The sequence below is a fragment of the Chiloscyllium plagiosum genome, unplaced genomic scaffold (assembly GCF_037043375.1).
Source record: "Chiloscyllium plagiosum isolate Xiang-an unplaced genomic scaffold, Cpla_swu_hap1 HiC_scaffold_28, whole genome shotgun sequence".
In the NCBI taxonomy this organism is placed as follows: domain Eukaryota; kingdom Metazoa; phylum Chordata; class Chondrichthyes; order Orectolobiformes; family Hemiscylliidae; genus Chiloscyllium; species Chiloscyllium plagiosum.
Window position 1 is genome coordinate 12,250,123 of NW_028270166.1, and position 10,127 is coordinate 12,260,249.

The following is a 10,127-nucleotide window of genomic DNA, read 5'->3' on the forward strand; positions in this document are numbered from 1 at the left end:
TCGGGCATGAGCCCTCATTCCTGAAGAAAGGCTCATGCCCGAAACGTTGATTCTCCTGCTCTTGGATGCTGCCTGACCTGCTGCGCTTTTCCAGCAACACATTTTCAGCTCTGACCTCCAGCATTTGCAGTCCTCATGACCAATAAGAGACAATCTAACCACTGCCTCTTGACATTTAATGGTGTTACCATCACTGAATTCCCCACAATCAACATCCTGGGGGTATCACTGACCAGAAATTCAATCGGACTCACCAGATAAACAAAGTGGTCACATGAGGAGGTCAGAGTCTAGGAATACTGCAGTGCATAACTCACCTCCTACTCCCCAAAACCTGTCCACCATCACAAGGCACAAGTCAGGAGTTTGATGGAATGCTCCCCCTTGCCTGAATAGGTGTAGTGCCAACAACACTCAAGAAGTTTGACACCATCAGGACAAACCAGCCCACTTGATTGGCACCACATCCACAAACCTCAAATCTCTCCACCACTGACACTCAGTAGCAGCAGTGTGTACTAACTACAAGATGCACTGCAGAAGTTCGCCAAAAATTCTCAGATACCACCTTCTAAACCCACGACCACTCTCATCAAGAAGGCCAAGGGCAGCAAATACATGGGAACACCATCACCTTCAAGTTTCCCTCCAAGCCACTCACCATTCATACCTGCAAATATATCACCATTCCTCATTGTCACTGTGTCATAATCCTGGAATTCCCTCCCTGATGGCAGTGTGGGTCAATGCACAGCAGGTGGACTGCAGTGGTTCAAGATGTCAGCTCACCACCATCTTCTGAAGGGCAAATAGGGACAGCCAATAAATGCTGGCCCAGTGAGTGACATCCACATCTCACAAATGAAGGAAAACTCCCCCATGGGTCATCAATTATGTCCTGCAGCATCTGTTACATCCAACGGAAAGGGCCTAAATGGTTCTTAATGCCTTAGCAGAAAGAGATCACCTCTGACAATGCAGCCTTCCCTCAGTATGGTATGTCAGCTTGGACGTTGTTTACAAGAGGAAAAATTTTAAGTATGGCATTTGTTATGAAGATGTTGGTGTACTGTATCTTTAGGAAAGTTAAAAGCTAGCAGTGACAGCACCAAGTGTACTCAATAAGATACAATATAATATTCTCCAGCTACTGGGATAGCTAGGGTAGCTGGTTGCCAGGAAACAACAAAACAGATTCAAATTAGGCCAATCAGTTTAAATTATACCCTGAAAAATACCAAACTCCAATCCAGTTTGAATTTAGTATATTGACAATCTTAAAAGCCAATGACACAATCTAATACTTTGGAGGAATAAGACCGGGCAAAATTGAACAATTGAGAGGAGAACTGCCCAGCTACCAGCATGTAAAAAGACTGCCCGAAAAATAGCTCTCTCAAAGGTACCTTTATCAATTAGTAACCTGTGAAGCAGAATCCTGAAGAAGACACAGGAAGATCCAAATAGAAGAGCTGAAAGCTGCCTAGTTTTGAGATAAGTTTTGTCAATTTTAATTGGGAGTGTTATCAGACTAGTATTGTTGAAGAGGAAGGTAAACGATAGGTTAGAGGATGGAGTTGTAAATAGTTGTTAGTTAATTATTCTCTATTATATTTTAAGAAATAAAGTGTGTTAACTTTTACTTTAAATGCTTCTTGGCCTCTCGAATTTTGACAGAACACTGCACGGGATAAATCTTTTCTGTGTTGCTGGTTTTAAATTAAGCAGGAGGGTTTACCCCATGTCGTAACACATTGAGCATGTTAAATGGTGTCATATCTGTCAATATCCTGGGCTTGTCACCTTCTGGGCATATCCTGTGCTTCTTAGCTCATTTTTTTTTGTTCTGTAAATTACTCAGCAAAGCATGTTCCAAATGAGCTGGACATTCTCACCAGCTGCCAGGGTCAACAGTTCTGTCGTTACATTTAAAGGCCAACTGCTTACCATTTGGCTGACTGCAAACCAGGAAAATTCCTTCAGCTTGTGCCAGCCACCCCAAGATCCCCTGAAGTGTCTTCAAAGAAGCCTAAGTTGGTGCCCATCTGATGTTGCTGGATGGTGTCACTGTTAGAAGGTACATCCTTTTCACAACTGACCACCATCCCTTTAGACCCAGAGCCTGAGCTAAGATTTCAGCACAGGTCAGCGCCACCCTCAAAGACTGGGAAGTACTGCAAGAACAATGTCAACAAACTTCATGTGTTCCACAGGGTAAATGTCATCACCTTCACTCTATGGCCACATACTCACTCAGGTCCATCACTGAGGCTGACCGTGCCACCGCACAGGCATCTAAGGGACAGCCTCTGCCCACAAACCTCAGCATCTCACACGTGAGCTGCCGTCAAGGGCTCACAATCACCTCATCCTCCCAAACCTCTAACCCTTCCTGCCCACTGTGGTTCTGGGAATGGCTCACTAACTTGACATGGTTTTGCATGATCACAAACCACTCCCATCACACTGAATCCTTCTCTTTTCCTCATTGAGGGCATCATTGGCCCACAACTTGGCTGAGAAGGCAAAGACCACCGTGGGCCGGGAGGAGGGGTCAGGGATTTGCCGGCCACATCCACTTTAAGGACAGGGCTATCAGACTGGCAGAGGAAGGCAGTGTCAGCCCTTGCAACATTGTGCCCTGTTCTTCCCCAGTGTGCAGGAAGGCAAACACATAGCTCTGCATCAGCATCTTTCAGGTCCAGCTGAAAGTTCAGTAGCTAGCCGCTATGCGCTCAGACCTGCTCCAACTCTGGATGTTCAGTATCAATGGCAAGGCAACAATGAGGATGAGGCACTGCGATCTCAATCCAGGTGTCCCATAATACCATAAGATATAGCCACAGAATTAGGCCATTGGGCACCTCAAATCTGCTTCAATATTTAATCATGGCTGATGTGTTTCTCAACCCCATTCTCCTGACTCCTTGCCACAACCTTTGATCCCCTTACTAATCAAAACATCTCTACAGCGCTCTGTGACAATGCATTCAGCAGGTTAACCACCCTCTGGCTGAAGAAATTCCTCCTCATCTCAGTTCTAAAGGGTCAACCCTTCACCCTGAGTCTGTGCCCTCAGGTATTAATCTTTCCCACTTGAGGAAACATCTTCTCCACGTCCACTCTGGCCAGGACTCTCAGTACTCTGCACATTTCAATCAGATCCCCCACTGGCCCGCTTCCTTCTAATCTCCATCAAGTACAGACTGAGAGTCCTCAACTGCTCCTTCGATCAATCTTGTAATCCTCCTCTGGACTCCCCCCTACACTAGCACATCCTTCTGTAGATACAGAGCCCAAAACCACTCACAATATTCCAGTTCTGCTCTGACCAGAGCCTTATACAGCCTCAGCAGTACATCACTGCTCTTGTATTCTAGCCTCTTGACATGAATGCTAATACTGTTTTTGTGTTCCTAACTGCCAAGTGAACCTGCATGTTAATATTAAGAGAATCCTGAACTAGGACTCTCAAGTCCCTTTGTGCTTGAGATTTCCAAAGCTTTTCTCTATTTCGGAAACAGTCTACACCTCCATTCTTCCGACCAAAGTGCATAACCTCAAACATTCCCACATTGTATCCCACTTGCCACTACTTGGCTCACTCTACTAGCCTATTCAAGTCCTTCTGCAGCCTACTCACTTTCTCAACACTACCTGTCCCTCCACCGATCTTTGGATCATCTAACAAACTTAGCAACAGTCCTCATCCAGATCGTTAATGTATAATGTGTATAGTTGTGGTCCTGACCCATGTGGAATTCCACTGGTCACCAGCTGCCATCCTGAAAAAGACACATTTATCCCCACTCACTGCCTTCTGCCAGTCAGCCAATCCTCTATCCATACCAGTACCTTGTCCACCTTCTCATGTAGGTGGGTGACATCATCTGGAGTTCATGGGGAGGAGGAACAACCGACAGGCATCCCAGTAGCTTCTTTATAGGGCACCCCAGAAGTGCTTTGCCCCTCTAAGTCTCCCCTGCCAGAGAAGGGCTGGACTGAGAAGGGGGAGTCCGGACCTGTACAGCAGACTCTCAGCAGGCTAAGCCTCTTGAGGCTGGAAATCCTCAGAGTATGGCCACCACCTTGTTCGATTGATGGGGACACAACAGGTGGCAGGATCCATTCCAGCAGCAAAAGGCAGGCCTGAACTTAGAAACAATGTGAGAGAGAGCGAGAGCAAGAAAAACCCCTTCCAAGGGGACATCCATAGCACGGGTGTTGAATTATTAAGAAGCACTTTTGTTAATATATTTGTTCTGTTGTCAGTTGTAGTCTCTTTGTCCCAGTAAGAGCAGAGATGGTCCTCCAAAGTAGAAGATGTGGACCCTCTTCAAACAGCAGAAGAATACGCCATGATTCAAGCAGTACCTCTTTCATCATCTAAGTGGGTGACTAGAGATTGCTTTATCCAACAGGGAACCACACACCTAAAAGCTGGGAATTGCAATCAAGAGACACAGGAAGCTCAGGAACATTGCAAGTTGTGATAAAGTCCAGGGACAACCACAAGATATAGGAGCAGATGTAGGCCATTCTGCCCATCAGGTCTGCTCCACCTTTCATTGAGATCATGGCTGATCTGATAGACCTTAGCAACACTTTCCTGTATTTTCTCTATAACCCTTGAGATAGAACCTGATGCGCTCAATTCCTGGACATCCCGCATGCACTGTATTGGTTGAATCTGTCATGTGTCTACAGGCTCCAAGAGGGAAAGGTCTGTCCCTAGTCTGGGGTTCTCACAGCAACGCTGCAATATTTGAGGGTGTGAGGTGCGAAATGGATAAATCACATGTCAATTTACCAGAACCAAGTAGAGGAAACAAATCCACACTGTGCAGCCTATGGCCGTGGAAGAATTGTCAAGTGAAGATGCAGAGGCATTGCAAGGATATAGTCAAAGCACGTTGCATTCTGCAGCACTGCTGAGGTGCTGAGAGGAATAAGGTGCTTAAGGAGCAGTCTCAGCATGTGGGTAAACTCGTGTGTATTCATAAGGGAGTGGGCTCCTTTGTCTTTGATGCAAGGATCATTTGGGCACAAACATCCAGGTAGTGGAAGTGTTCCCTGTATCATCGCTGCTTTAGGGCAAGACATGTGCACTTTAGCTTTCACAAGGGTGAAACCAAAGCCACAGTTAAAAGGAAAAGTGTGCATTTTATTGCATAGATAAATCAAACACAAAAACAAATCAATACTTGAAGAGTGTGGCACACAGCAAGCAGAGGAAATAATAACAGGAACAGAAAATGTCTCAACACAGATGAGTCATCCCAGAAACAGGTGGCTATAGAGTGTGCAGGGCACTCTGCTCTGTCACTCACCAGCCATCCTTGAGTGCGCTAAGTGCCTTTGAAAGAGGCTGGCACGTGTGAGAGTTCCAGGTTGTACGAGTTCTGGCAGCTCCTTGGATATCAATGCAGACTTGCAACATCTGGCTGCTGTGGCCACAAGTGATTTGAACATTAAGGGAGCAGAATCATTCAGTGTTCACAAAAGAAGGCCAGTTGATGTAGAGTGCTTGGATTGCTATGTGGGTGTATTTGTTTGCACACTGTCCTTGTGGGAAACTAATGATGGTCGCGATTCCTAATGCCCTCACTCTCTGACTAGTCGCAACATGGGGCTAAGAGGTCAACTGATGGGCTCTGGCTGAGACAGCATCCGTGATGTTCAAGATGCACTTTAGGACAAAAGAACTAGGAGCAAGAGTAGGCAATTCAGCCCCTCAAGCTTCCTCCAGCATTGAATATGATCAGTACTATGTACTATGTACCTGAAATGATCCACTGACAGATTAATTCAAGGCAGCTTTTACCCTTCAGGCTACAAGGGTGGCATTGTTACCAAATCCTTATCCAGCAGCTGGGGTAGATCTGACACAATGACTCGGGAGACCCTTAGTTGTCTTCTGCACTGCCTGTCAGTTCTCTGCAGATATCTACAGCTAAGCCAGAGGATCTGGGTGTGCAGCAAACCACACCTCATCTTTGCTGGCTCCTCACCTGTTGCATTCCCCTCTGGAGGCTGTGTGATGGCCAATGCCAACTATTGCTCTTACTTTTGCTGATGAAGTTACCTCTGGTATCCAGTGCAGCAGTTCAGTTGCAGGAGCACTGCAAGAGGAAGTGAAGGATTGATCTCCACTGTGTTTCCTCAGCATGCATCCAATCTGTGAGAACAGTAAGTAAAGGTAAAGTCAACATAGTCCTATCAGATCATAGGGACTGCTCTCTCACTAGAGAGCGAGATGACTGATTGTGATTTAACCTGAGGGTCACCACGCCTCAGGTGAGAGAAGAAGTTGAGAAGGAATGTCCTTCCTATTGACCAGTCTTAGTAAAGGGAAATTTTTCCCCATTAAGCTCCAGGTTCTGTCCTCACTGACGGCTGTTATTGTTAAGAGGACAGCTCTTTCCCACCAACCTCAAAGGAGCTTGGAGGCATGTACTGCAGGATTACCTCGAATGTGATAATACCACTTCTCATGTACATTAGTGACTCTGATCTTACTTAAGGTTCCCTAGAAATAGTCCCTGTGTGGGACTGGAATAATCAGATGTTAGGAGTGCCCTCCCATCAGCCAGCCCTATCACAGGAGCCCTGTCCTACCAGCCTTCACCTTGGAGGAGAGGATGGGCAGGTTCAAAGTCACCTGCAATCTGGGGCACGGTGGGCCTTGGTCAAGGGGGTGAGTGTGATATCGAGTGAATGTGCCTTGCTCCATTGACTCTTGCTGATCTCAGAGTTCACAAGACGGCAACTCAGTCACAATACTCTCTCGATCAGTCCTTCATGGGATTGGGTCAGAATTGAACAGTATGAGAAGAATTCTGATTGGCAACAGAACTGATGAGACTCTTCTTCAAAACCTCTTCAGTTCCAACTCAAAATGTTAACTCTGTTTCTCTCTTCACGGATGCTGCCAGACTTGCAGTGTTTCTCCAGCATTCTCTGTGTTTGTTCCAGATTTCCAGCATCCATAGTATTTTGCTTTTATCTGCGTTGAATGAGGAACAGTGACATTCTGATTCACTGGGAATTGAAGACAGATAAATGGTTTTAGTGGACGATAACTGGACTTCTGATTCTTGAAGGACCCCTTTCGCTGGCTTCACATTCAACCCAGAATTCCGAGCCCCTTTCAAAAAGATGGCGGACGGTGGCGGTGAGACAAGAGGGGGAGATGATCATCCAGAACTGCTCCAGTTTCTTGAACAAAAGGAACCATCAGGTCTACATCACATAGTCCAACAATCTGAAGTCCAAAATCTCCTTCCGTTACAATGGACTTATTCACCTCAAAGCTGTGGGCATAGAGCCTGCAGCTGATGGGAAAGAAGTGGCGGTTGTCCTCAAAAAGCGAGCAGGTCAACGTAAGCCAGCAACTTCCTATGAAAAGATCACAATCAACAAGAATAGCCTCACTACCCTAAATAGTTTGCGACACATCATCCACAAGAACAAATACCGAAAGGACCCACGCGTGGCTGCACTTCAACGTGCTAGCGCCATTCTGAAGAGCCAGAAGCCAGTTGTTGTCAAGAAGAAATGCACTTGGGCTACCAAGAGTTCATAAACTTGGAAAAGTTGGGACATGTTTTATGATTAAAATAAAGGAGGATCTTGAGAGAAAATAATAAACAGGGGTTCTGTTCACTCTGAGAGCTGGCTTGGAGGGATTTGGATCAGTTTCAAGGTCCATCCACTTGTAAATAAAGGGTGACTTGGAGATGGCATACTGGCCTGTATGGAGTTATTTCGGTCACATTTCTGAAATGGCCACATTTCCAATGTGGAGAAAGAGAGGACTGCAGATGCTGGAGAGTCAGAGTTGAAAAGTGTGGCATTGGAAAAGCACAGCAGGTCAGGCAGATTCCAAGGAGGGTCAACGTTTCAGGCATAAGCCCTTCATCAGGAATGTGGAGGGGTAAGGGGATGAGGGAAGGCAATAGGTGGAGTTGATTGTGATAGGTCGGTGGGGAGGATGGACTGGTTTGGTAGGAAGATGGACAAATCAAGAGGCGGTGCTGAGTTGGAGGGGTGGATCTGGAATTAGATTAGATTGGATCACTTACAGTGTGGAAACAGGCCCTTCGGCCCAACAAGCCTACACCGACCCACCGAAGCGCAACCCACCCAGACCCATTCCCCTACATTTACCTCTTCACCTAACACTACGGGCAATTTAGCATGGCCAATTCACCTGACCTGCACATTTTTAGACAGTGGGAGGAAACCGGAGCAAACCCACGCAGACACAGGGAGAATGTGCAAACTCCACACAGTCAGTCGCCTGAGGCGGGAATTGAACCCGGATCTCTGGTGCTGTGAGGCAGCAGTGCTAACCACTGTGCCACCGTGCCACTCACCAGGAATGAGGTGAGGGCTGGGGAGTTTTGACTGGTGAAGTCAATGTGGTTGTAGGGTCCTGAGGCAGAAGAGGAGGCGATCTTCCTCCAGTCAATGGGAGGCTTTGATTTGGCGGTGGAGGAGGCCCAGGATTTGCATGTCCTCAGGGAAGTGGGAGGGGGGAGTTAATGTGGTTGGCCACATGGCGTTGCAGTTGTTTGGTGCATGCAGACCAGAGATGTTCTCCGAGTTGGCGTTTGGTCACCCGATGTGACCAATATAAAGGAAACTATGGCTCAAATGGTAACATGTCACCCTTAAGTCAGAAGGTTGTGGAGGGTCCCCCCTTCAGGGTTAACATTAATGTTTTAACAGACTTCTAATGAAGTGTCGCCAGACTTGAAATGTAAAATCTGCTTTCTTCCCACAGATGCTGCCAGACCTCCTGAGTTTCTCCAACTATTTCTCTTTTTATATACTGGTGTAAGTCTCTCCAAGGTTGCAGATGAGTGGGGTCAATTGGACCTTTCAAAACTGAGGTAGATAGATTTTTTATTGGGTTAGGGCAGTCACAGAGAGGGAACAAAGACAGAAAATGGAGTTGAGGAGCAGATTGACCGGTTTCATGCTGGAACTGGTGTTAATTGCAGCAGCCACGCTGTCACGCTAATTGAAATCAGCACAGGACAATGATCAAGCCTGGCTCTTTGCTATTCAGAATAGCTCACACGTTTGCTATCTTAACTGGCTGGACCATCAGGTAGGCTTGGCAGCAGTGCTTTGAAATATGCATCCCGGTGGTTAAACTTTTATTTTTCTTTGGTTTCGATTTGAAGTCTGTGCCTGAAGCAATAATGAAAATAATTACCTCCCATTTTCCATCATTTTCATCGATGTGAGCTATTTTGTGGCAGAAATAACCACTTTTTTCTGACATCATCGTAAATTTGAGAAAAATCACCTCATAATTTTCTCACAGAAATGCTCTGCAGCCGCCTGGACTATGTATAATGTCCTTTCTGTTCTATAGAAGAGGTCAGAATGTGGTACTTGGAGAAACAGTCCATCCAACATCCACAATAAAGATTACTCAGAGTGCTGGAACGGCATTGTCCACTCATCGGATTACCACCCACAATCGCTCAAGCTAATGATTCCTTTGTGGACTTCAAAGGTTTTGCCTCCATGATTTGAGCTATTTATCATCCTTTGAGGCTGATACTGTGGTCTGAGAAACTTGAACCAGTGGTGCAATTTGCTCACTGGAACACTGCATTATCAAGTTGGCCTGAAGTCTATTCCGCACACAACATGAATATGATCAAGGGGCTTTTTGCAGAAGACTAATGAAGGACACATCTTTTAAATTGGGGCATACCTCATAATATGCCTGGAGTAATGCAGGAGTACCCTGCAGGCCAAATACTTCTTGGAGGGAGGCCTGGTTAGGAATCTGAAATACCTCCACGGAGGCTGATAATCCATCATCAAGTCACCCTTCATTTACACGTGCACAGTACATGGATTCTGACCAGCCACTCAGAGCCAGTCCCCAGAATGAGGAGACTCTCTGAGACTCCTGTTTTTTTATTGTTTTCTTTTATTTTGGAGAAACTCAAAAACAAACAAAAACGAACAACCAAAAAAAAATCAAAATTGTCAATCACTCAGAGAGCTTTCCTCTTCTTCTTCCTTCTCCCTCCTCAGAGCACACTGGATGTGGGCAGTCAGCTCAGAGTCAGTCACCTCCTCTGACAGAAAAAGGAGAG

At 46.1% G+C, this 10,127-nt stretch overlaps 1 pseudogene; it reads left to right on the top strand.

Moving 5' to 3' along the window:
- The first annotated feature begins 1,741 nt into the window (after positions 1-1,741).
- LOC122565109 (large ribosomal subunit protein eL28-like) lies at positions 1,742-7,585 on the top strand (annotated as a pseudogene).
- Positions 7,586-10,127: the final 2,542 nt, after the last annotated feature.